General features: G+C 38.8%; 1 long non-coding RNA gene across 1 annotated transcript; it reads right to left on the bottom strand.

The window, feature by feature from the left end:
• Nucleotides 1-1,142: 1,142 nt before the first annotated feature.
• On the bottom strand, nt 1,143-13,415 carry LOC104913309. The gene is made up of 3 exons (XR_002119974.2): nt 13,375-13,415; nt 2,583-2,661; nt 1,143-1,364 (listed from the first exon to the last, which is right to left on the bottom strand). It is a non-coding gene; the product is annotated as an uncharacterized LOC104913309 (long non-coding RNA).
• Nucleotides 13,416-23,847: the final 10,432 nt, after the last annotated feature.

Genomic DNA, 23,847 nt, shown 5'->3' with positions numbered 1-23,847 from the left:
GATGGGGGGAGGGGTGGAGGAGGTGTCGCCGCGGGCGAGTCACGCCGCGGTCCCCGCTGGGGTGTCTGTGTGTCTGTGCCGGCGTGCTCCGGCTGGCCCGATCAGGTTGCGTCGGGCCTGGGACGCTGCGGAAGCCTGGCTGCGCCGACTCGCTAGCGCTCGCGTCTCCGTCCTCTGTTGGATTTCGTTTTGCCGCATAGATGGAGGGGAGCGGAGGGCAGTTCGCACGCGCTCGCTTCTGGCACGGCCCGCACACAGGCGGGAACTCGCAGCCCTGCCCGCAGCGCTACGCGGCCGGCAGCAGAGCTGGCGTTTCCCCGAGGAAATCCTGGCGCCGAGCACCTCGGATGCTAGGGAGCCCTCTTGTGCCACGGGAAGGCGGTTGGGTAAATCACAACACCAGGCGCTGTTGCCTTTTTGATTTATATTCAAGGTGTGAGCGACAACAAGGCTCAGTCTGCCCACTTTTATAGAAGGTTTACACCTCTTTCGTGCGCTGTTTTATCTGAGTTGCTATTTGTAGAGCCAGCTTGTCTGCAAGATTGCACTGCCTCCTACACCTGTGCGTTCCCACTCCTAAAATCAGCTATGGATTGCAGCCGAGCAGTGCCTCCAGGAAATGCATGAAAAGCTCTCTTCATCTGCAGCCTCTGTCTCAAAAGCAGTTAACGTGCATTTGTTTTTTGACATCGACTCTTTAGGGAGACAAATCGCATTGTTTTTCAAATGTCATTGCACCAATCCAGACCTTTAATTTAAACATGATTCAGAGATCATCCTTTTCTAACAGATTCAACTCTGCTGCAAGACTTTTGAGAAGTCTTATACATGATGATTGCAGCTTGTCTCAGGTTTCCACTAGCACATTACAGTTTACAGTCCTGTTAGAAAGGATCATTCTAATGCTATAGGCCTTACACAGAATCAAGTTTGGAAGGATCATCTGTAGACCATCTATTCTACTGACCTCCTCAAAGCAGGATCAACTACAGCAAGCTGAACAGGGCCTTGTCCAGTTGAATTTTAAATATCTCCAAGGATGGAGCCTTCACAACTTCTCTGGGCAACCTGTTCAACCATTCAGTCATCTCTACAGGAAAAGAAAAAGTAAAATAAAAATAACAACAACAAAAAAACACACCTTTTGTTTAAAATCGTTTATTATTATTATTATTTTTCCAGTTTGTGTGCATTGTTTTTCACTAGACACCACTGAGAAAAATTTGGCTCTGTCTTTTTTATATCCTCTTGTAGGATATTTATGCATGCTGATGTCAGTCTCTTCTGAACCTTCTCTTGTCCTGACTGTCTCTTGTCCCAAGACTGAAAAGCCACTTCTCTCAGCCACTTCTCATATAACAGTCCTATAATGTTAAAGACTGGACTGTTCAGCGGATAAGGAATTGGTTGGAAGGTCATAGACAGAAAGATATAGCCAATGGCCCTATTTCCAGGTGGAGACCAGTCATGAGTTGTGTCCCCCAAGGGGTCAGTTTTGGGACCAGTACTGTTTAACATCTTAATCAGCTTTACAGATGATGGGATTGAGCGTGTGCCCTCAGCAAGTTCGCAGATGACACCAAGCTGACTGGTGCAGTTGATATGGCAAAAGGAAGGGATACCATCAGAGGAACCTTGACAAAATCAAAAGGTGGGCCAAAATAGACCTAATGATGTTCAGCAAAGCCAAGTTCAAAAAGCGTTGCACTTGGGTCACAGCAATCCCAGATACATATACAGACGGGGAGAAGAACTCACAGCAGCCCTGCCAAGAAGGACTTAGGTGCTTGCAGCCCAAGGGGGCCAATAATATCCTGGGCTGCATCGTAAGAGTGATGGCAGCAGAGTGATAGAGGGGATTGTCCCTGTCTTCTCCGCCCTCGTGAGGCCCCACACAGAGTATTGCGTTCAGGTCAGGGGCCTCCAGCACAAGAAAGATGTGGAGCTGTTGGACAGAGTACAATAGGAGGGGCACAAAGATGATCTGAGGGCTGGAGCACCTCTCCTACAAAGGCAGACTGAAGGAGCTTGGCTTGTTCAGCCTGGAGAAGGCTCCAGGACACCTCACTGTGGCCTTCCAGTCCTTAGAGGGAGATTATAAACAGGAGGGAGACTGACTTTTTATACAAGTCTGATAGCGATAGGACAAGAGGAATAGTTTTAACTAAAGGAGGGGAGATTTAGATAAGGTGTGAGAGGGAAGTTTTTCACTGAGAAGGTGGTGAGGTGCTGGAACAGGCTGCCCAGAGAGGTTGCTGATGTTCAAGGCCAGGTTGGATGGTGCCCTGGGCAACCTGATCTAGTGCTTGATCTAGCGATTGGCAACCCTGCCCACAGCAGGGTGGTTGGAACTAGATGATATTTGAGGTCCCTTCCAATGCAAACTGTACTAGGATATGCTCCTGTCATATAATTTTGCTAGCAGCCCTTTGCTGGATTTACTCTAGTATGGCCACCTTTGCCTTGTTCTGGGGAAGAGAACTGCTTCAGAACTGCAGACAGAATGGTATAAACAGCTTGAGCTACATATAAACTATTGTTTAAAAAACCAAACCAAAACAATTTTGGTATGTGACCCCTACCATTCTGGTGAGGCTTTCTGGGTTCACTGAAGCACTGAAGAGGCAGCTACATTTTGGTCAGTTTTTGATCTCAAAAGTCCTATATGGGAAAAAAAAAAAAAGTTTTTGATTGTCAAAACTCAAATTTCAACTGTATCCTCCTGATCAATGATCATTATGTTCCCATTATCTCTCTCTTCTTCTTTTTTTTTTTCTTTTTTTACTAAATGAAAGAATCTTTTGCATTGCCTTGCTGCGGTTTTATGATATATTAGCTGAGTCATCTTTTCTTTCAAAGATGTTCTGTTTCTCTAGATATGCAGTAATAACAAGTGTTTATAATTTCTCTAGGTCTCTAACTAGTCATTCAAATTCACACGCCTTTGATTTCCTTTATCCCAAATCTTTGATTACCTCATTCATTTACCTGTTCTATTTCTAGTCGGTACTTTATTTAATATTCCAAACTGCAAGTTTTCATAGGTACCTCCTTAAAAATTTGTATTATTCTCTCTTTATTATTGTATATTATAATGTATGCCCAAGGAGTTAAAAACAGGAATGAGAACTCCAGCTTTTTAAATAAATACTGTAGAATTGTTTCCTTTCCCTTCTACCTCTCAGAAGCAAGCCTTAAAAAGCTGTTATATTGTTGTGCTGTAACATATTCTACAGATATTTTAAATGTATTTATCATTAATTTTGTTTTACTTGCAGTTAAAATCATTACAAGAAAAAGCTTTTGGATGGAGGCTCAAAGAGCAGATAATTTAAAATTTAACACTACTTAAATTTAAGTAGTCTTTTCAATACTATGACAGTGAGAAACAGATTTTATCAGTACTTTTGAACGCATGGCTTTGCTCTGAAATAGAAATCCCCATGTTTGCTGCAAATTCTTACTGCTTTCAGGTACGTAATTTCCTTCATTTTGTAAGTAGGTCTGAAATGCACTATACGCTTCCTTTGTAGTGGTATATCTAACCACAAGAGGGAATCTTCCCAGTTACTATTTCAGGAGGTGAACGTGGTCTACGGAATGAAGTAAAGCACTGCTTGTGTAAGAATCAGTTTATGTAGGTGTTTTTTGTTTATCTGTTCATTTTTCCTTGCTCCTCAGACGTCATATATGAGCAGAAAGCTGGAATCACAGATTTTCCTTAGAAATCTAGGAAATCTGAAGGGATTTCCCTCAAGTTTTGATGCTTCAATTTAAACAAATCCTTAAAACTAGTTATTTTAGGATGCACGACTTAGTAGACTTCAAAAGCCTATAAAGCTTGTGTCATTGAAAAAATAAAATAAAATTGCTATACACTACTTGAAGTATTCAAACATCTCTCCCCTACTGCCTGAGAGTACCTCTGCTCTACTAAGTTGTGCTCTTCAATTTTGATAGCTTGGCTGAGGTTGCTAAGAGACAACACGTACCTTTGTTCACCGTTTGCCCTGTGTCAAATGCTATTAGGTCTCCTATGGGCATCAGAACAATATTGTCACCCACACTTAAGCCTCTTCTCTTTTATCCCTGCAGAATTATTATATGAGAAATATTGCTCAAAGTAGAGGTAAGTAGTGAAAGAAAAGCAAAGCAGGTAACAGTCATGAGCACTGTAAGATTCAACAGCTGCAATCAATAAGCGGAGAACATTGATGACTATAACAGTGCTGGGATCTCACTGTTACTGTGGCACAAGCAGTCATTTTCCAGCAGAATTGTCCTCAAAGCAACAGTTTGTAGTAAAGCACTGTGAGAATTAGCTTAAGTAACAGAAAGCATGTACTAGCAGCATGTAAAAAGCAAGGGCAGTAAGAGTTGTGTGCCTCTGCACTAGTTCAGGCTTTTTTTCCTAATAATTTTTTTAATTTTGTATTTTATGCATTTTTATGACACAGATGTGATTGTGAGGAAGAATCAGAAGCTGAATGGTTTGGGATCATTATTCTGCTTAGCTGAAGAAACAACCAAGTTCTTAAAGTCTGTTCTTTGTTCTGCAACTTGTATTCATGGATGAAACTTGCAAAACTGCTCTTGTTGAGTTTCTTTTTAGACTTCTTGTCTGCTACTGTAATCAATTACTATTTTGGTTCCAGGCTTCAGAATATATTTTCAGTTAATAACTATCTTAACCATAGCCTATTTTAAGTTCCTGGATTTCCTAACAAGTGAAGTATAGTTTGGGATATAGTCACTTTGAATTCCAACAACAGCATTTCTTTTTCATTTTTGTCTCCTCCCAAAACAAACAAGGTATTATTTTTTCTCTGCCTATGAAGCTGACCAGAATATATAAATAATGATAAAAATAGGTTGGCATGAGAAGTTAATGAAAATTTTAATAAAGGTCGATGGGAAGAGGTGCTCTATAGCTTTCTTGAGTAGGAGCAGACGACCACAGATCCAGGTGTTGAAATAGATGCTGCTCAGAAACATTCAGTTTCAAACAGTTACACCATTCATCTTCATAGATATTATTAGAGTTGTTCAGCCTGTATGTGGTGGACTGGTACATGGACTAAATAAGGTGATAGTTTTCCCAAATCTCTAGAATAGAGCAACTAAAAGTAGTACCTAGCACTAGATTTTAAATCAAATGAGTTTAAAACTGCACACAATCACCAAATATCTTTCCTCTTTTTCTATATCTTACATGTTTTTAAATGAGAGTCCACCACTCATTAGCATGTTTAGCACTTAACTTCTAAGGTCTAGAACTAGAATTTGGTGTTTCTGTATTAAATTTTTAACTGAAAACATTTCCACCCCATTTGCTCAGTGTTAGTAAATGCATTGCTGCAGTCATCTGGATGAACAGTAGCTTACATTTAAACCATGTGAACCCTTGCTGTCATCGTAAGAGATTGTCAGAAGCTCCAGTTTCAGCCTCTTATCTTCCCAAGTTTCAATCTGGCTTGTTTTATTTCTAATCATAGCTTAAATTTGTGCAAGTTTCTTGCACTTCTTGTACACAATTTTCAAAGTAAGAGGATAATACTTTCTCATTCTCTATCCATTCCTCAAATGTTTATTTGGCCTCTTTTTCTTAAAAAGAGAATTAAATGCTGTAAAAGACCCTCCCTCCCCAGTAACAACGACAACAAAACAAATCACAACGGTATCAAAAAAACACCACCACCAAAAACAGAAACCCCAAACCTCACCACATTAGGAAGCAAGCTATAGCAAAACTAAGCTTATGTTTCCTATGAGCATCAATACTGCTTCTGGCTCAGTATCCATGGAAACCTGATCTCCTATTCTGCTGCAGGAATTAACTGAAGATCCCAGCCACTTGTTTGAAGAATCCCTTTGATATCAACTCACATCAAGGTTTCAAGTACCTCAAATATTCCATTAATGACATTATAAACAGGGGGGAAAAAAAGGGGGAGGGGAAAGGTTATATTTGCTTTTACCAACTTAAAAGAAAAGGGCAATCTACCTCTTTAATTCATCAGAACTAGGGCACAATGGATGAATACCACACTTTAGAAAAGATTTATTTCAAAAGGAGCTTGGCCTAAATAGTGACAACAGGAATTTTCAAGCATCTGGGAGCTCTCTATGTGAAATTTCTCTCTCTTTCTTTGTACAAGGTCTATTTTTATTTATTTATTTTTAAACTTATGCCACTATCTTTTATCAACTCAGGGAAAAAATCTGCCACCCTTTGGTATCAGAACATACCTTCCTCTACACCTGTTGATTCTGTCCTAGGGTATAACGTACAAAGCTTCAGAAGGTAGAGACCAAAATGGATCTTTGCTAGGGAACACTGTTTCCATATTTCTCTTTGAAACTTTTTTTATTAATTATAAACATGAGTACGTAGCATTCCCAAGTACTCTACTGGATCACCCATGTCCAGGCATCTACTTTTACACTTTCTTTTGTTTCACTTCTATTTCCTGCTTATTTCCCTAATATATCTGATTTGCTTATTCTGATTCCAAATCATCTTATACTTCACTTTTCTTTTTAAACACCAGTTTTCTCCATTTTCATTATTCTGATACTTTGTATTTAGGTGCTGCTCCTTTTGTAATAATAAGAATTACAACTATGTCAGGAAGTCAGATCCTACCTGAAGAACTAAATTTCATGAAATGCCAGTAATGCTGCTTGAGCTGATATTTAGTGTTTTGTAGCCATGGGAGGAGCTCTGGAATCTTTTGGCTCACAGACAAAATTCAGAAAAGGAGAGTTTGTTATATTAGCCAATATCAAGAGCCTTTCTCCATCCCTAGTTTATGCTATTGAAATAGTGTGAACTATGATAGTGTGAACTAGGATGTCTGTTTGGTGGGAGGGGATCAGGGAAGCAAAGTCCCTCCCACTGTAAGTGAAGATCAGATTCATGACCACCTGAGGAACCTGAACATCCAGAAGTCTATGGGTCCCAATGAGATGCACCACAGAGTCTAGAGGGAATTAGCTGATGTGGTTTCCCAGTCACTGTCATTAATATTTGAGAAGTCGTGGCAATCAGGTGAAGTCCCTAGTAGCTGGAAAAAAGGAAACATCACATCCAATTTTTAAAAAGGGTAGAAACAATGGCCCCAGGAACTACCCACCTCACCTCTACGGCATGGAAGATCACGGAACAGATCCTCCTGGAAGTGATGCTAAGGTACATGGAAGGCAGGGAGGTGATATAGGAGAACCAGCATGATTTCACCAAGGGCAAATTCCTCTTGATGAACCTAGCAGCCTTCTACGATGGTGCAACTGCATCAATGGACAAGGGAAGAGCACTGATGTCATCTACCTCAACTTCAGTAAGGCATTTGACACGGTACCCCACAGCATCCTTCTCTCCAAATTGAAAAAAGATGGATTTGATGGGTAGACTGTTTGGTGTCTGAAGTACTGGCTGCAGGACCAGGTCCAAAGAGCAATGGTCAACGGCTCAATGTCTGGATAGAGATCGGTGATGGGTGGTGTCCCCCAGGGGTACCTAGAACTGGCACATGAACTCTTTAACTCCCGGTGCACTACATGATATTATGATGTGAAATACTGATAACAAAAAAAATCATAAAACCATGACAGCATGCCTCCTAGTTTTTGGTAATCCACAAGATAGCAATGTAGAGCACAACTGGTACTTATGTCCAGTTACAAAAACACTGGCTCAAATAGATTTCCCACAATTGACATACCACACTCAAATACCCAGAAGATGTTTGCATTCCTAAGGAGAAAAAGGTGCATGGAAGATGACGTAACTTGCATATACATACCTATCTGTGAAATGAGACACTACAGCATGTGCAACTGTATTTGAGAGAGACAAACTCCAACCATTGAACATGGATGAGCCCATCGATGGATGTGAAAATAGACTATTGTAGATATCATTGTTGGGGTAAGAAAGGGAATACATTCCAAGTATTGCAGTTTCTTCCCATTTGTGAAAATGTGAGAGGTACATAAGCTGTCCAAGAAAGCTACATAAGAATTGTCTCAATTTGTGATATGGACAGAATGTTTCCAGGTACATCAAAGCAGAAGCGGAATCAATAATACCAACCACACCTTTCACTGAGACTGAAGCTGGCCTTGTTACTATTTATCGGTGTAGAGAGCATACATTGAGTATTTTAAAATACATTACGCTCAACTGCATACCCTATTGGAGCTGAAAACAGTATACATTCTTTAAACACTGAAAATGAGGGGAATTGTACCATTCTTCATCTCTACATTGAATGATCTTTTTTTATGGCTGACAGAAATGGTGATTGCAACGAAATTCAGCTCACCTTTTCCCCACCATGAACAGAAACTGTCCATCATTTAGAAGAGTATTTTCTAAGACTGAAAGCCCCCTCTTCATGGCTCCTCTCTGTAGAAGTTCTCTTCTTATGATGGCAGAATGTACAGCCACATTTAGAACCTGAAGTACTGTAGTCTTGTATCTGTAGAGGTCCTTCCATTGCCAGTTTCGCAGAGGAAGGTTGTCATCAACTAGATGGAGCTAGGGTTGATTTCAGGAAAGCCTGAATAATCAATTGTGGAGTTACAGGAAGACACATAGATCAAGAATTAAGGGGATTTTAAAAGTATTTTTTCTCCCTCAAATCCTTCAGATCAAATAAAGTTTGGTAACAAATCTGATGTTTACGTAAGCCTCCCCAGCAATTTGAGGGAGGCCTAGAATTTACATGGTGTGATAGCTGGCTCAGAAAGAGGTGCTGAATAGTTTCAAGTACACAGATTCTACAGCTAGTTTCCCATTTCTTCTGATAGAACAGGCATTGCTAAACATCACTAAGAGATGAACACAGACATAATATACAGGCAGGCATGCACAAACAACTTGTCATTCTGTCAAACATATCTTCACGTGGTGCTTCAGAAGTGGCATGTGGACAAAAATGCAGATGCTTTTACTAACAATTTCTGAACTAGGATACCAACGGACATTGCCGGGTTCTCCTTCATGCAAGTCCACAGACCTACTGTAAGATTTGTTGACAATACCTGATCCTCTTAGTGAATGAAAGGCAAGTAACCTTGCTCTTCTCAAAGAAGCAGATTTGTTCTACAGGCATTGTGATTATACTCATTATCTTAGCCCACAAGGACCAGTATTTTTAAGGGAAAATAGTTTTCCCTTCAAGCTAAAGTAAAAAATATCACCATCATATTATATTGTTATTTACCACCAAGACTGAGAATTCCATCTAGGATTAATCAGTCATCAGTTTCAGGGGAGCTCAGGCTGGTTTCCTGGAATCAGACTCTTTACACATCAAGGGATTCAAATATTGTCAGAGATGAGAGCTAGCCAAACACAGATATTCAGGGAGAAATCAGCAGGCAATCACTTGCATATACACACATATACAGACACACACACACTAGCTAGACCTTCTCTGTGTTCCTCTTCTCACTGTAAAACAAATAAACAGAACAAAAAAAAAGACCAAAACCATCAGCTCACTTGCTCACATCAGTAATTAACATCAGGTGCTCTGAATCTAAAGTCCCAGGATAAAGTAACAACTCAGTGAAAAAACTTGATTTACATTCATTTGCAGTAAGAATACGAGAAGATTTACCATAATAAAGTACTATCAGAAGCCATAACAAAAAAATATACATACACTGTCTTCACTCAGTTCGGGCTACTTAGACTTCACAAAAAACATGAAAGAAATGATTAAGCGAACCAGCATGATTTGATGTGAGCTTAGAGTGAAACTGGTAACAAAATGAAACAACGAGGTAGCTAAAAAAACAAAACCAAACCAATTTTCTGTGTTAATACTCACATAATGCAATTTAATGCTGGATAATGCTACAGAAGTCAAATACAAATGATTACAAAACAGGCTACACAAACTAATGAAGGGTTATCTATTGGTTGCTATTAAATAATGTTGAGAAGTAGCTCCTGGCTCAGGCATCATCTAAAAGTATATGATACTCTAGAGAACAGAAGAAATAAGAATTACTCTGTGCTTGTTCTCTTTGTTACACGTTACCAGCATCTATTGGGAAATCAGAGCCAGGAATTAGATGGGTTAAAGAGATCTGATCTGGCAATTTTTTGCGCAGCAAAACTGTACAGAAGAATTCTCAAAGTGCTCAGAAGTCTTACTTTTACAAAAGGAATAATTAAGCAGCACCAAGATTATTTTAAAAAGTGTTATAAGATGCAAATAAGAGATCTAAATATATCATCCTCAGAATCTAAGAATAGGAACACAAAGGAAATATATTTTTGCACAATATCTAACCCATGGAATGTCACACACATCCAGCAGGCAAAGAAAACACTGAACACTACACCTACTTAAAAACATGTTTTAAACTGGATTTATTTTAAGGACAGACGTTTCCCTCTCTGACCATGACTGCTTCTATATGCCATAGTACACATTACTGATTTAAAGTATTTTCAGTTCCAAGATTTAGGAAGCAGCTATATTATCCAAGTCAAGACAGTTAACAGCCCTTGCAATTATCTGCTTCTGAATCACTTGGTACCATCAGAGAGATGCTCATAAAACAATCAGCAGCTTCTACTTCTATTTTCTTATCAAATAAAACCCCAAAACATTTAAACAAAAGGGTTTACAGAATATAGAAGTACATGAATAGCATCAAAAGCTCCAGAAATGCAGCATATTTATCCTTGTGGAGTTGGGTCCCTGCCCTAATATATCAGTTCCTTCTATACTGCTGTTAATTTTTGATTTTATTTGGGAAAATACTGTCCAGTGAAGATTCAGAGAGGAACAAAAAAAATAGAGAGAATTTAGTGCATAAATGCCATTAACAGAAACCCACAAATTTATGGGCAGCACAAATGTTTTTCTATCTTTTAAGAATGATTTAAAAATACCTTTAGCAATATTTTCAGAAGTATTTTTGGTTATACGTGACATTTAACTGTCATTTTTTTGAAGTTGTTTTTCATGCAAATCTTTAAAACATACTTGTCTTTGCATATTTGCACTTGGCAATGGGACAGTTAGCTCCAGCTCAATTCTGAGAACCAAAAAGCAGGTAAAACTATTTCCAAGTAGGGCTGCTTTGAGTTAGATTGGAAACTGTAGTAGCCCTAGATGATATTGGTAGTTTCCAGAGGCAATTGTTATCTTCTGATTTTAACATATTCTAAATTCTCTAAATATTTTACTTCATGGGAATTCATTTGTTAAATATTCTGCAGGCCTATTTCTTGGTAATAAAATTGCTTAATTTAATATTTCGTACAACTGAATAAAAGTAATTCTGTGAGACTAATATATGAGGGTTCATATTAGTTTTGTATCTTCACATAGCAGCAATATTACTCATGGATATTGCAAGACTTTCAAGTTCATCTCTGAAATGCATTGGGTGAACATTCAGTAAAGAAAGAACGCAACAGCCATCTTGACTATACAAGGATGAGGCTACTGTTGCCTAGTGCTAAAAGTAAGCTGTAGAGAAAGAGCTTGTATTTATACTCTTTAAAAGCATAAAGGATTTATTATAATAGACAATTAGACCAATATGAGTCTTGTAGTTAAAAAGAGACATTCTACCTATTTTGTATTGTGTATATACAGAGCACAGAAGAGATACAAGGGCTGACTGGCCTGGCTGCAGCTGACACAGAGGAGGCTGAGGTATTTAATGACATTATGCCAGTTTTCACCTGTGAGCACCCTAGACACAACACTCAAGTGTCTGATGGTTTGCAGAGGACACTGCTCTGTGGTGCAATCAACACACTGGAGGGAAGGGTTGCCATCCAGAAGGACCTGGATGGGCCTCAGAGCTGGGTCCTTGCAAATGCCACAGCATTCTACGAGGCCAAGCAGAAGGTCCTGCATCTGGGCCAGGGCAATCACAAACATGAATACAGGCTGGGCAGTGAGTGGATGGAGAGCAGCACTGTGAAGGATTTGGGGGTACTGGTGAACAAAAAAAAATTCTGCTGCAGAAGCCTTTCTGATGCTTTTGATTAACAAGTTGTTATTGTTTGAGGCAAGAATGTTTCATAATACACTGTAACTACATTGTATGAAAATTGTATTGAATATCTGTTCAGAACCCTTCTACTCACCTCGATTATCACTGTGCTATTTCTGGTTCCTCTGGGGCTGAGGGACAGAAAATGTTACTCTGCTCTTTGCCAGTCATCAGGAACAACCATTGTGCTGATACCAGCAGTGGCCTCACAAGTGCTTTGGAGCAAAGGTACTTACTTGGTGTTAGGAACTTGCAGAGTACAAAAGTTACACAAGGTGTGTGCCTGTTGGTTATACCTCTGTGGCGTACTAAATGCACAGTGGACCAGGTCTATTGCCTATTATGGGACTGCAGCAACAAGATAACATTGCTTCTAGCATACCTACCATCTGCTGAGGATGGAGAAGGAAGGAAAAAGGAGTAGCTATTGTTTCCTGGGATATTTTTGCTTCACAATTTACCATAGTATTTTACCTTTGAATAATCACGTATACCATAAAACAAATCAAATGTTTAAATTGAAAGCTAATAATCCCCTCATTTTTAGATGTTTTTTCAGAATTGATTTCCACAGGTTAGCAAATATAGTGTTAAAAACTCCTGTGTTTTGGAGACAACCTTTGGATGTTGCAATGGAAATAGGTGTTAACTTTTTCTTATTCCCAGTAATTTGGTATTATATAAATTTAACAGTATCTTCCTTTGTTCTTTTTTGTTAACAAAGAATTAAATGTAATGTAGCTCTTTCAATGTTAAGCTTCATGTTTGCATTTCCCAAAAATTGAATGGCTAAAATTAAGTCTTATTTTTAATTGGTACGTGAGCAGAAGCTTTTTTTCATTACATTCAATAACATCTTAAGCACTTTGAAAAATAAATGTCACAGATAACTTAGCTAGCTCTCCATTCATACTTCTCAACAGGTTATTGCTCCTGATTGCATATTATTTACTTCTTATTTCTCAAGATTAAACTACGCTGGAGAGTCCAAAAAAACCCACAGCTTTACTTCAAGGAAAATCTGAGAGCAAAGATCAATGCCTAAGCCTAGAGTAAGTTAAAAAGCATTATCTCTGGATAGAACAAGACTTACAGATATGAGATATTGCCAGGCTGGACACAGCTCTGGGCAGTCTGGTCTAGTGGTTGGCAATCCTGTGCATTGGGGGAGGGGGGGGAAAGTGAAACTAGATGATCATCATGGTCCTTTTCAACCCAGGTGTATAATCAATGAATATTAAGATTATAATTACAAAATAAACAAGAGAGCTAGGCAAAGCAGATTATAATAACGAAAAGAATAGATAGAAAGCTTACCCGTATCCTGGGCTCACTTACCAAACTCCAGCAGAGTGGATCTCCAGACATATCCTTCCCCACTGGCAGTCAGCTCTTCAATGGCTCTAGAAGAGGTGCAGCCAGGCTCCGCCCCTTCCTGCAGCACAGGAGAAGTGCCTTCAGCTGTGCTCCCGTGGCTGACTCAGTGCTCTCCTCAGCTGGTCAGAGGTTCAGGCCGTGACTCAGCAGTTCCCGTACACTAGGCCATTCTGGGATTCTGTGTGAGACTAGAGGTAGACTTACAGATTTCAGAGTCCAGCTTGGAAAGAAGAAAAGTGTGATTGTAATACAATTAAAATACACTACAGACATATCACCAAACGCAAGAACTTCTCACCATGACTGAAATAGCCCAAGCCTGGATTGTATGCATAGAGATATTCAAGCTTCATCTGATACCTACCCGTGTGAGCTCTTATAGTGTACCTTCTATAGCAGAAAGGTTGGACTCGATCTCGAGGTCCTTTCCAATCCCTATGACTTTGTTTCATTATTTTAATCCTGAGTTCACTTAAACTGTCCTATTACTTAATGCTGAACAAGAACTCTAGAATTAACCTGAGTGAAAATAGGAGCTCATTGCTGTTTTCTGATTAATATGCCAGAAGGTCTGTGTGACATTTCTATGGAATGCCTCTGTGCTCTTGGGACTTGATGATTCAGTGCAGAGCTGCCTGGAATTTCTACAAAACTTCAGCCCTTCTCACTTCTAAAACGGTTTCCTATTACCAGCCTGTCAAGTTAAACTAAAAATAATTACTTTGTCTGCAATAATAAGGGGAAGATCAAAATTTCACAGCACAATGTGTGCTATGCAGCTTACTAGAAAGCAGCAACTGTGTTTTCAAAGAGCAGCATGAAATGTTTCTTTTGCTTTTTTCTGGAAAAAAAAAAACAACAAAGTTTGAGTTGCAAGCTTTACAAATTTTGGTAACACTCAAGCCAAAGAGGTCTGCAAATAAATCTCCTCATGGTCAGTTTGACAGTATATGTTCCTTGCTCATCATAGTTTCATGAAAGAACAGAGATCAAGGAAAAGGCTGTATTTATAACTGGACTAGTAACTGGCAAAACAGACAAATGAAATAACTGGAAGTCTTGTGGAATATAAAAAATTAGCGTAATTTTGCTCTTCAAAACACTGCAAGTTTAGAGATTACCATGAGTCAGTCACCAAAAGTAAATGGTATTTAATGGAAAAGACCAACTTCAATATGAAACACCTCACTGGACCTCTCAAAGTCCAGAAACTGTCACCTACCTGCCTAAAGATAGGTAGATACTGATCTCTATTCTGTGCACATGCCATTCTGCAATCATCCTTAATTTAGGAGCAAAACAGAATGAAGACAAAGACAAAATAAATTGTGGGATCTACTGATAAGAAGCAGTGAAAGACTTTACTAATATTCTGTCTTCCTATATGAAATATTTTGTTTGAAACAAGAGATAGAAACGTAATTACAAAAGCAACTAGAATAGGTGGAGCTGAAATTGTTTGCCTGTATTGAATGCAGGAGAAAACAAATGGACAAAATGTAATGCATAGAAAAGGAGTATCTTCACAGACATTGAAGAAGACATGATACTGCTGATTTCTGAAATTCAGTCAAAGAATAAGCACCTACCACTTTTAAGATACTGGTATTCCCAGACATTTTAAGTGCGTTGTATGCATATTTGATACAACATTAAACTGTATACTTTAAGATCCCTCATAGGCTATTTCAGGGGGAAAGTAACAGATCATTACTTAAGTAATGTCATGGTTTCATGATTTTTGGTTATCACATCATAACATCATGTAATGCGCTGGGGGTTTGACTGCTGATGCTCAAGTTCCGGGTGCCTGTCCGGAGGAGAAGAAGAACTACATTTCCCCAGAGGGCTTTGTGGTCAGCAAGGAGATATAACTCCCAGCAAGGTCACCTGATGCTCTCTTCTTTGCCGCTGTTTTCAATTATTTCAGGGTCCCCTATTTTCCTTTTCCGGGGGTGTGGATCCGCGGATCCCTCCGCCCTTCTAGTCACGGAACCGGACCGAACCAGCCCGTAAACTGTTGACATTAAGTTTCTTGAGAGTTTTTAATCATATTCAATTATATCTCAGAAAATTAAAAATCTGGATATCCCACTTTTGTTGACAAAGACCTACAAACACAACAGGTTGAAAAGGTACTCAGTAGAATACTTAAAGACTAGTATGTTTTGGAGTCATTAGTGAATCTTAAATCAAATCCACAAAAAATGCAAGTTGAGGTGCAGTGTAAAAGCTGTTGAATCTAGATATGATAAACAAAGGATTCTTCTATATCTAACAGCTAAATTCCTTTTGATTTCAGGAATGCAGGATTGTATCAAAAAGCTGAAGGGAAATCACAGTAGGAATTGAATTTTTAAAAAAAGAAGTGAGGCTGGAAAACAAAAGGGGGAACAAAAAGGTTGAAAGTACTATTCTTCTAAGTAGAAATAATGTCTTTAAATTATCTGGAAAAAAAAAGAAAAAAAACACTAGAAAACAAGTTACAGAGAGCAGTAAGAAACTGCAAAATTCATATTTGAGATGCATCACAGCAGCAACAAAAGATTACTGTATGCAGTTTTTCTTCCTATAATCTCACAGAAAAAAGGTCATTCTACTTTCAAGGAGTCCATGCTTGTTGATAGATATTTCTACACAAAAAAGGGGATTCACACAGAATGCCCAACATTCAGTCAAGAATATTGTAGGGAAAAACATTTAAAGGTCTAAGTATGTAAAGTTTAGTAAAATATCATCCTCCGTGTATAACCTGTGTATTCAATGACATCTTTCTTCTCCGTTGAGTAGCTCTAAATAGGTCAGGATTTTCAAGACCTCATGGTTTTTGTCTATGCTTAACATCTTTAACTTCACAGACTCATAGAACTGCAGAAGTTGGAAGGGACTTCAATAAATCTTCGAATTCAACACCCCTGCTAAAGCAGATTCTCTACAATAGGTTGCACAGGTCAGCATCCAGACAGGTCTTGAATATCTCCATAGAAAGAGACTCTACAGCCTCTCCGAGCAACCTGTGCTAGTGTTCCGCCACCCAGACTGTAATGAAATTCTTCTGCATGCTTGTATGGAACTTTGTATGTTCAAGTTTTAGGCCATTGCTCCTTGTCCTAGTACAACATGGAGAAGAGCCTGGCCTCATCCATTTGCCTCCCACCTCCCTTTACAGAGTTACAAACATTAATCAGATATCCCTTCACTCTTCTTTTCCCAGGCTGAACAGACCCAGATTACTCAGCCTTTCCTCATACGCGAGATGCTCCAGGTCCTTTATCATCTTCATAGCCCTTTGCTGGACTCATTCTAGGAAATCTCCTTTTTTTTTTTAACTGGGGAGTCCAGAACTGAATACAGTATTCTAAACGTGGCCTCAATCAGACAGGGTAGAGGGGGGGAGGATCACCTCCCTGAACCAGCTGGCCATGCTTTTTTTTTACCTGAGGAACTGGCAGGATTCATTGAAAGGTCTTTAAACTAGGTATGAATGGGGACGGGGACAAAATCAGGGCTGCTGGGGTTGAGCGGGTCGTTCGAGGGCTCATACCGAACTTGATGGGCGATGACAGTGAAATACAAAGGGATGGACTAGGGCAGGGGGGTACTGGGGATGCTGCTATTCTAGGGGATCCTAGATCCTCTATAAAGGCGGTGAGACGGAAAGCCCAGCTGAAGTGCTTTTATACCAATGCACACAGCCTCGGAAATAAGCAGGACGAGTTGGAAACCGTGATGCATTCAGAAATTTATGACCTTGTTGCTATCATGGAAACATGGTGGTATGATTCCCATAACTGGAATACCACCATTGAGGGATATCAGCTCTTTAGAAGGGACAGGCAAGGCAGGAAGGGTGGGGGAGTTGCCCTCTATGTCAAAGAGTGGATGGACTGTGAGGAGCTCCCTCTGAGAAACAGTCAGGAACAGGCTGAGAATTAGATGGGTTAAAATTAGGGACGGGTCCAACAAAGGCCAACTGGTGATAGAAGTAAACTACATTACTACATTCTCTAACTTGTCCAGACCTTGTTGGGTGGTAGCACAGCCTTCTGGTGTGTCAACCACCCCTCCCAGCTTTGTATAATTGGCTGAGTATGGACGCTATCCCTTCATCCAGATTGGCAATGAAGATGTTGAACAAGACTGTCCCCGGCCCTGACCTCTGGGAATAGCACTAGCTATAGGCCTCCAACCAGACTCTGCACCTGTGATGACATTATGCCAGTCAGCCAGTTCACAATCCACTGAGTTACTTTAGGGTGGATGTTTTCTTCTACCACAGATGTGTACACCTGTGTGCAATGTGTACCTGTGTGCAGTGACTTTGCTCACCCAGTCTATGTTCTTCTTAATTATCTGCTTGGTTGCACCTCTGCTAGTTATTATCAATTAGACTCTTCTTTCTCCACTTCCAGTTTTTGCTCTTTTGCTGCATGGAAATCTACCATAATCCCAGCATACATTAGCTCACTTTCTGAAAATAATCTGAATTACTTTGGCAGGACTGTATCTCCTGCTTCGCTTCTAGAACATAGATTCAGTTAAGCCTGTAGAAATCAATTAATATCATCTCTGGTTTCTTTTTTTTTTTTTTTCCCTGTAAGCTGAATACCAGTAGCTTTTGCAGTGTTCCACTGTGATGATGGCAGAATCACCATAGCAACAGCACGTTTGCATTCCTATAGACTGTATAGGCACAATACAATGTCTATCTGAAAAAGCTTTTTGATAAATATAATCACAGTTATTTAGTTTATGTGCTTAAGGATTTATTCTCATTAAGATAATAAAATTGTAACTAAAATTTTTGCTTGTTTGCTTCACATTTTCACTGTTCCATCTTTATTGGAGGATAGAATAACAATATTTCTTTGATGCTAAGTAATTGGAAGTTTTTACCTCCTTCCCCTGTAATTCACTAACACACAAACATGCACAAGGGCTGTCTGGATTGTTTAAACAAACTTTCCCTGTAATAATTTTTTGTTTCTTCTGCAGAATCTCTGATTCTTTTCTTCAGATGTAACATTTCAAGAAGGTCTTCACCCACTTAACACCATCCAAGAAAATATTTTCATGAAGTACACACAAGTAAACAAAACAGGAAAAAAAGCAGGCGAATGGTGAGGTACAATTACACAAAATACAACAATTCGCACACAACATATATACATTGTAAGACTGAAATCAGAACATCATGGATACCATCTTATCCTAAATTCTACCACTTCTAGCAAGTGGACTAAGAGACTTTAAAATGAAGCTACCTTATTTTTTTCTTTACCATCATCCGTAGCATGATCCAGCAGATAGCAGGCCTGGTTTCACATGTCAAATCCAGGACAGAAGCACAGAAACTTTACACTCAAGTCACTTCACTGGTTGGTAACCTTGTTTTCATTTTGATCCTCTATGTGGCTAAATGATATCTGTGATTAGGAAACAACTCCAATAGTTCCTAGATATTTCAAGAGCACAGATTATTCCCCTTTCCAACCAGTAGAAAAGAGCATGCCAGCTCAGGATAGGCTGAATTTTAGCTAAGGATTTCAACTCAAATCAAACACAGAGACTCAGCCAGTTCATTGTTGCAGTTACTAAGTTCAGACACAAACCACAGTCCCTCAGCTCAAGAACTCAGGTACTATCCAAAACACAAAGTAGAAGGATACTAACTGAATGCATCTCTTATCACACTCACTATATAACTGCTTGCCCTGATTATCCACTTTACTGACTAGGACCAACCACTGATGCCAACCACTGAAAGTTATTCCCATGGTCCTTTTTTCCCCCTCTCCTGTTAATTTCACATACCCTCTCCACCCATTTGTTAGCAACACAGGTGCCTCAGTAAGTTTACTGAGTTCTTGCTTCCTGTTGTGTGGGACTGCAGATTTATCACCAATATCACACAAGTAAGTATTCTAGCTATGTAGCATTGACTAATAATTCATGCCTCTGCATATGATATTCACCACTCTCCAACTCTGCATATGTATATAAATCCTTCCATCCCTCTGTCCCCCCCCCCCAAGAAGTTATTTGTAGTTGCAACTGAGGTGGGTCCCTCAGACACATTTCAGTAATAGTACTTGACTCTACCATGATCTGTACACGCACAGGCAAAAAGGCCACATGTATATATATATATAGTTGTGTTTTGAATCCAAGTCTTCATTTAACAGTTAGAAAGTGGAAACAACCTAATTATTAAATGGCAACATACAAATGAGGAAACAAACCAGATTCTTTAGATTTGCCTTGATTTTTACGTAGCAGAAATAGTAGGGTTTTGTATTAATTTTCATATCTTCATTCAACAGTGGAGGGGGAAAGATAGAAAATTAAATACAAGTGAATGACAGAGAAATTAAAACTATTTAGGACAATACTTTGAGAAACTAACGAAACATTAGCCTTTTAAACAAAAATACTCAAGCATAGGAAGGAGGAACTTGAGGTGGGGCGGGGGAGAAGAGGGCAAGAAAAAAAGGGAAATATGTAAGCTCAACAGCAAAGAACGGAAGGGCATACCTGCAATTATCTACAAACTTTTTTCAGTGACAGATGGAATTTTCAGTTTAAGTTCAGTTCAAAAATTTAAGTTATACAAAGCATTTAACTGACAAAATAAATTAGAAGTGAAAAGTAAATCACTTCTAGAACTTCATCCTCTTCCCCTAAATCAAATAAATAACTTAGTCTCTTTCAAAGCAACGTTTATTGAACAATGCCACCTTATACTTCTGCTTGAAGTACCATTTAGAAAAGAGACTGATTTAAAACACTGCAATATGTAATATTCAAAATTTAGTCTTTGATGATGACTTTTTGTCTTGTCAGCTATTACAGCCTACAGCAAATAAATACAACTTGAACAGATGCAATAGAAGTGTCCCAAAGACTCTGTAATCCTAGCAGAAGGGGGCTGTATTTACAGATTTATGACCCTTATTGCCAGGGAGGAGGACCTGACCAGGAAAGCTGCTTTTAAAAGTATTATCAAGTGAATTAATAATTAGTTGGTACCCTCTTGAATGAAAGCACACACACGTACACACACGAAGTACAGTACTCTGGAGAGAAAAGGAAGGAAAACAAGTCCTTTGGAACAGGAGGGAAAAACAAAAGAACAAAATAGCAAGATATCAAAGAGATAATACACAATTATCTTCCTTAAAAGAGCCTGGGTAAGAAAGCAAGTATGACACAAGATCTTGATGCCTTAGGGTTTTGATATTTAATAGAATAATTGTAGAATCACGCAATGACTTGGATTGGAAGAGACCGAAAGACCACCTAGGTCCAGCCCTCCTGCCATCACTACTTTGCAGCAACTGACCAAACATTTTGACTCCACAAAAACACTAGAGAAATAATTAAAAAAAAAAAAACCTCTATCATAAAAACAAATGAAAACAACAAACCAGTCATTAAACACCACAATGCTTTAGAGCACGAGTAAAAAGATGACAGTATCAGGAAGCAGCTTTTCCAAGATGTGTGTTAATTCCACACTACCCACTGGTCATCACATGAAGCGAGCAGTACCAGAGTGAGAAGACTGGACTATTTGAATCAATTCAGTTTGGCCTGGTATTTTTTTTCCCCAACTATTTTCTGACTTAATGGCCTGAGAGCACCTCAGTGACTTCACCAATTAGCTGGAGCAACCCTGTGGCAAACACAGATCAGTCAGAACAGCTAGCTTTTACAGAAGTTAGCTTCTAAATGAAGTTTCAATTCTATTTAATTAAAGACATGCCCTATGTGTAGGTGATAATAGCAATACCTTAATTTCCATTCAGTTTTCAGACAAGGCCTAGGGAAAAAGAGTAAGCTTGAAAAATTCTGCAGTATGGCTTTGACCAAACTCATATCCAGCATATTTCCCCTTAAAAGTTAGGCTTAGTGTTGGTAGTACGGAGATTTTACGTTATCTCTATGCTAGCAGAGAGCCATTCGCTACATACAAGATTTAGTCATGAGAGTCACTCGTACCTCCTTTAACATATATTTACTGTAAATATTCTTAAAATCATTATTCCTTCTTACACAGAGGCTTGTAACATCTCTTGGGGTCTCAGCTGCTTCAGAGCAGCCAAAACTTAGCACTGCTCTGAAAGTGCTATGCTGTTTAACTCTCTGATCTCATGATGAAAAGGTGGAACAGAAACATACCAAAGCTATGCTACACATTTAGTAATAGTCTCTGTTCCTGTTGTAAACTATTCTCCTTCCTACAGCAACTTCCTGATGTCCTTCACCTGTCTTGAATCTAAGTTTCTGTGTATGACGTAGCAGATAAGAGAACTCTTCTTTGTCAAAATCACGAAGATTGCATGTAGTTTCACTATATGCCTATTAAAATTCCAATATATTTTGAGATGGAAATCCCTTGTATTAATGCAATCCTATATAGTTAAAAATAAAGTCATTGTTTTTCCTGAAATATTTGTGCTGTTAATTAGCTCGTTGATTTAAAATGAAACAAACATACAAAAAACCTTAACCTCTATCAGTTTTTCAGAGTGCTACCTCTCTGTTGCCATGGTCACAAGTTACCATAGAAACTATTAGACTCATCTGTATTTTTAGATTAAACTTACTTTTACTTTCACAAAATATGGATTCAATTGATAGAAACTACTGATTCTTACCAGAAAACATTACAAAATTCAAGACATAAATTAGAGTGACAATGCTGAGGCACACATGCATGAAGACATAGTTTAATTGCAGAAGAAACAAAGAGTTGCAAACACTACCATTTACAGAGCTCCATCACGAGCTAGAAAACAGTCTGAATGGACAGTTAAAAGCTCTGAGGACAGTTACTAATACTGTTGTATCCATAAGCTTTGCTAGAAAATATTTAAATTAAAAAGCCCAGCACGCTTAAACAGCCTTTTTAGATAGGAGATATCTGCAGTATTACTTCATATTTCTCCGCTAAGGCCCCTCCCTTTTTTCTTTTATTTTTTAAGGTCGATTTTACTTATTTACGCCCTCTCTTTCTAAGCAGGAAGTTCACTTACAAGATGTTCGACCAGTCACACTCAAGCTTTTTACATGCAGGTCTTTGCTCCCTCACTTCCAGTGATTTGATGTTGCATCACGCCATCTAGTGGGCAAACAAATTCACAACCCTGTGAATTAAACGCCTTCAGGTCAGCACTGCGCTATTGGGAAACTTTATCACGAAAATTTTATAGCAGAAACAGGCATTATTATGTAGTCTTTATTTTGTGCATTTCAAGGAAGGTCTTTCAGAGACCTTTGCCTGGCTAGATTCATCTCAGCTTTTCCGTTTTCTCTCTGGACTCATTCAAACAATGCTAGCTCATACATAGCTCAGCGTATCTGAATTTATATGTGAATTCAGGGTCAAATGTCAAAATAAAAGTTTCACCTATCCATGCGATTCTCAACATTTGAGAAATATGAGCAGGAAAATCAGAAGTGATGAGTCCATCAACTCAGTGATTTCCCCAGGAGGCAGCACCATGAATACAAAATAAGGTTTGAAGATCTGCGATCTTTGTTGTTTAATTTAAGAAAGTCATCAAAAGAAATTCAGCTTGCTTTCTTGTTGATAAGTCACTAAGCATTACTTAAGATAAAAAACTTAGCTTCTGTGTAAAAACATAACCTAAGTTAAGATCTGGAACTACGTGAAGCAAGTGATGGCACAGGTAATCCAACAACAACAAAATACACACAACTGCCAATTTCTCAATTTATTAACTGAATCCTGCTACTCCTTAACATTTTATTGATCGTAAACTAACTTAATTCTCTATTTTAAATCCTCATTGCATATTTTTGTCATAATTCTTCAAGGTAATCTGCTGCAATTCTCTCAGTTGTATTTTCACACAACTACTTTCCTGACTTTGTAATTTTCCAACAGAATCTTCTCTTTCTATACTTTACATCTCCACTGACATGTAATGACCAGTAATAACTCAAGATTGCAATTAAGGCTTGACAGGAGAGCATTCTGGGTGCTGACCTGCATTCTGAGCAGAAGTTTGCCTTACAGCATTTTGTGCAGTGTTGTTTACACTCTGCTCCTGAAAGCTCTAAGAATCAGTTGGAATCAACTAGTGAGAGTAAATAATAAAAAACATTCTCTCAAATGAATTCTCCCAAATCCCTTTTTGGCAAGGTTCCTCTGATATTCCATTCAATTTCCTCTGGCTTTGACTTTTTTTTTCCTTTGCTTGCACTGGGAATTAATTTTTGAAAATTGAGAGTCAAAACTACTTGTACTCTGGTGGAAAATGTTCTCTGATATTCACAGTTAAAATTACAGTCTATCATGAGTTGGGTGGGACTCACAAGGACCATCGAGTCTAACTCCTGGCTCCATACAGGACCACCCAAAATAAATAAATAAATAAAAATAAAATAAAAATCAAACACTACAGC

The sequence above is a fragment of the Meleagris gallopavo genome, chromosome 15, assembly GCF_000146605.3.
Source record: "Meleagris gallopavo isolate NT-WF06-2002-E0010 breed Aviagen turkey brand Nicholas breeding stock chromosome 15, Turkey_5.1, whole genome shotgun sequence".
NCBI classification, from domain to species: domain Eukaryota; kingdom Metazoa; phylum Chordata; class Aves; order Galliformes; family Phasianidae; genus Meleagris; species Meleagris gallopavo.
Note: the sequence above shows the minus strand (reverse complement) of the source record. Positions and strands in the feature narration are given on the sequence as shown.